This window comes from Carlito syrichta, unplaced genomic scaffold (genome assembly GCF_000164805.1).
Source record: "Carlito syrichta isolate Samal-C Ts95f unplaced genomic scaffold, Tarsius_syrichta-2.0.1 Scaffold218378, whole genome shotgun sequence".
In the NCBI taxonomy this organism is placed as follows: Eukaryota; Metazoa; Chordata; class Mammalia; order Primates; family Tarsiidae; genus Carlito; species Carlito syrichta.
In genome coordinates this window covers 123,064-127,541 of record NW_007162474.1, presented here as the reverse complement: position 1 = coordinate 127,541, position 4,478 = coordinate 123,064, and positions in this window count along the sequence as shown.

The following is a 4,478-nucleotide window of genomic DNA, read 5'->3' as shown; positions in this document are numbered from 1 at the left end:
ATAAGTGACATAGAAAAAAATAACTGGTTGGGAGACCTTGAAGAAAAAGACTGAGCTGCTCTTCACAATACCATGCAAAGTGGCCATCAAGAACTCATAACTAACAAGGAAATCAACATACCCTACAACTTTAAATCACAGTTGACTTGAAATGAGAGCAAAATTTTAACGTAGAGGGCACTGAACAGAACCCTCCAAACCCATGATATCTATTGAAGGTAATGATATCACAATATGACAAAGAAAGACTGGCAAAGTTATGGAGCTAGACATCTCTCTTATGAGGCAGCACTACAACAGATGGCACTAAACACCAGTTGGTATAGGGACTAAGAAGCCCACTTACAGGGGCTTGAATTTAAGTGAACAGCATACACATTACATTATAACTTTGAGAAGTAGTTAAATCTGTAACTAAACCCAACATGGCAGTGTTCCAGAGGACCCTGGGCATCAGGAATGAAATCAATAATAAATATCTCAGGTCTCCCAAGACTATCTTAGGTATCTATCCCCAGATTTCATTGCAAGACATTGTTTATAAAGACTGTCAGAAGTCCTAGCAGGCCATGTTAATGTCTTGAAAGGGCCTGCCACAGAATAGCAACATAGCATTACAAAAGGATACAGAGGACAGATACTATGAGTTTTGCACTTTCAAAACTCAAGTTATGGTGAGGGATTCTGGATTTCTTCAAGACACTATTAGAGACATAGATTTACCTTCTATATGCTCTTGAAAGAATGTTAGTACTAGTTGAGACTGTGAGGCCACAAATTTCTCTAAGTTATATCTCCTGACTGGCAGGGGTTATTGAAGGTCCACCACCAAGCCACAAGTAAAGCCACATCCCCTCCCTTTCCTGGAAACGGCAACACGGCAAACTAAAATGGCGATTGAAATGGTGCCTTCCTTTGTTCTCCCTCTGCATCCTTTCCCGCGCCCGGGAAAAACCCACCAACCTACATGAAGCTCTGCCAGTCGACCTATAGACGACAGACAGGTCGCCCTAAGCCCCTATAAAGGCTGTCGCGCCCTTGCCTCGGGGCTACAGCCTAATCCTCAGGTCCTGTAGCCCACCACGTTGGACCCATTATATCTCTTGGCCTTAATGGGTGTTGAGTCTCACTGTGCACCACTGTCTTTCATTGGTGCCGTGACTCCGATCGGGTTCCTCTCGCCCTCAGGTGAGACCCCGTTCCGGCGCCAGCGGGACTCACCCCTTAAGGCCTTTGCCCACTTTCTTGAACGCCAGCACTGCATTCATCACCGACCCTCAGATTGGTAAGTGTCCCCTAAACGGAAAACCTAAAACCTTGCCTGGGATAACTGGAGGGAACTGACCGTTGATCGTCCGGCAGACCCTTTGGCCCCGGGGCAAGGGGGGGGCCACACCCCGCCTAGGTCTTTAAGGCCACAGCGGACCCCTACCGGTTTACCCCTCCCTTGGCTGTCAGGAATTTCGAGTCTACTCCCTCCCACCGTCTGGTTTTGGGTATCTGCCTTTTTAAAAATCCCGGTACCAGGTTACCCTCAGCCTCCTCCATTCTCCAGGAGAGTCGTGGGTTGTAATAACGTCCTGTGACAACAGGCTTTATTGCAACCTCCTCATATCCTAACAGCCGGCTGTCCAGGGGATGCCCTGCTCAGCCCCAGCTGTTAAAATGGGAAACTCGTCATCCCTGCCGGCGACTCTCCCCTCAAGTGTCCTTTAAACAACCTCTCCACTCTCTCTCTCTCACTCCCGACATTAAACCCAAGTGTCTAATCCGCTTCAGTACCCAAGACTGTCCCAACTATCGCTTAGACAACCGAAATAAGTGGCCCCTACGGGTCCCTAAACCCCGACATTATACGGGACCTCTATAACTTCTCCGACTGTTCAAAAAAGTGGGCAGAGATTCCCCTCCCTTCCCCGCCCGCTTACGCCACTACCTCCCTCCTCCGTCTCTAACTTCAACCCAGCAGATAAACCTCCTCCCTATCGGCAACCCCATCCACCCCGCAGCTTCCTCTCCCGTCTGCCTCTTCTCAAAGGTCTGCTCTTTCTCAACCCCCTCCTTATCCGACCTCCTGTACCCAAACCTCTTCCACTCAGACCCCTCCGGTATCTGCTCCTGCCTAACCTCCCGTCCCGCCTCTCCTATATCCAACTCTTCCTCCCAGCCCGCCATCTCTAATTCCTTTGTCCTCAGCTCCAGTTGTTCCAGACTCCCCTCCCCCATCCACTTCCTTCCCTGCTGCCATGGAGGCACCGCCTCCCTCCTCCCATCCTGTTAACGTCACACCCCAGTCCTCTGTTTCTGGCCCAGCGACCCACAAGCTGTACCCTCCTCTTCCGCCATTGCCGCCATCTTGGTTCGCTGCCTTATTACAGGAATGAACAAGGCAGCTCACACAGAAATCTAATAAATACCCAGCCTCTTTCCTTAATCGTTTAACAAAACTCTTAGCCTTCACACTCGTTTGGACCCTTCCTCACCGCTGGGGTCCACAGTCTTAGTTACCCACTTTATCACCCAATCCACTCTGGACATCCGGCACAAGCTTAAAAAAGGCAGAAGAGGGCCCCAAACTCCACTCCAAGACCTGGTAAATATGGCCTTTAGCGTTTATAATGCTTTAAAGTTTATAATGCCCGAGAGGAGGAAGCTGAGGCTGTGCGGGCCCAGAGGCTAGAACAGAAAGTGGCCCTTCAAACTCAAGCCCTGGTCACTGCCCTGCGGCCGGCTTAACAGGGACCTCAAAGCCCCCATCCCAGGAAAACAGTCCGAGACCCAAACACCTTCGGGAGCCTGCTTCAGGAGTGGCCAGGAAGGCCACTGGGCAAAACAATGCCCAACCCCAGACCACTGACTCGACCTTGCCGGGTCTGCAGACAAAAGGGACATTGGAAGTTTGAGTACCTCCTGGGGGAAAACCATCCCTTGGCAACAGAGTTTCACGGGGGGCCGGCTCCCTCAACAGGGCCCTCGCCAAAGCTCCTGGGCCCCCTGGATGACCAAAGCTGCCTGGACTCGAACACCCCAATCACCCTTGCCGAGCCCAGGACAACACTATGGGTAGCAGGTAAGTCCATCTCCCTTTTGGAGAACACGGGGGCTACCTATTCTGTTTTACTCTCCTTCCACGGGCCTTTACATCCTTCTCAGGTCTCGGTTGTGGGCATCTCGGGGGTGCCCTCCAAGCCACTGGAGACAGGTCCAGTGTCCTGCCTTTTGAAGGCCGTCCCTTCACCCATTCTTTCTTAGTTATCCCATCCTGCCCAGCCCCTTTGCTGGGACAAGACCTTCTGTATAAGCTCGGGGCACCTATCTGCCTCACCTCACACCAAGTTCCCCCATCTCTGCTCCTGACTTGCCCGCCGCCCAGTGTATAACACGAAACGGCACCCTGGGAGTCGGATGGGCCCCCCCTCCACCTCTGCTCACGATCACTCATGGTCCAATCAAATAACACCCTCTGCCCTCCACTTAACAGGACTGCCTTTCTATGCAGCACTACCATCTACCCGGTCCTGCCCCCGCGACTGGTCGGGGTCCTGCATTCTTATCATCCTCCCCACTGTTATAATAGCACCCAGTAACCAAAGCTTGCCTGTTCCCTTGGTAGGTTCCTCAACATCGCGGGTAAGGCGGGCAGTTCAGCTCATACCTCTGCTGGCGGGGCTGGGTATTACCGCGGCCATGGGAATGGGGCAGCAGAGCTGGGATCCTCACTTCACTTTTACAAGCAGCTTTCCTCCCAACTGATCGAGGACATACAGCAGGTGGCGGACACGGTTCTAGACTTACAAACACAACTAGATTCCCTGGCTGATATGGTTCTCCAAAATTGATGGGGACTAGACCTGCTTACAGCAAAAGAGGGGAAAATATGCTTATTTGTTAGGAAAAAATGCTGCTTCTATGCCAATAAATCAGGGATAGTCAAGGACAGAATTAAACAATTACAAGAAAACCTCCAAAAACGGAGAGAAGACCTGACCGGAGGCCCATTCTCAGAATGGTGGCAACCCCAACTCCTAACGCGGCTTCTCCCTGTTCTAACTCCACTAACTGTCATATTTATCCTCTTGTTGATGGCCCCGTGTGTTTTTAGGTTTCTCCAACAGCACCTGGCAGAGCTCTCTCGAACAACGGTCACCCAACTACTGTTACATTCCTACTCGCCCCTTCCGTCCCCATACCAACCTTAAACCCCCCCCACGCTGCCGCTCCCCAACAGAAAATAGCTAGAACGAGCCAGCACCCCTATGACCAAAAGGCTACAGACCTCTAACCTTGTCTTCTCATTTCAGACATGCTCGCCTTAAAGTTTACCCCCTACTACCTACCACTCAGATTCTCAGCGTTTCTTGACCACCTTCTTCGTGACAGTTGGCTCCTCCCTTTCCCGTGTCCACTCGATGACTGGTCGGGCCAGCTTGCCATTTTCCACTTACAAGGCACCTTCCAGGACTTCCACTCAAATGAAA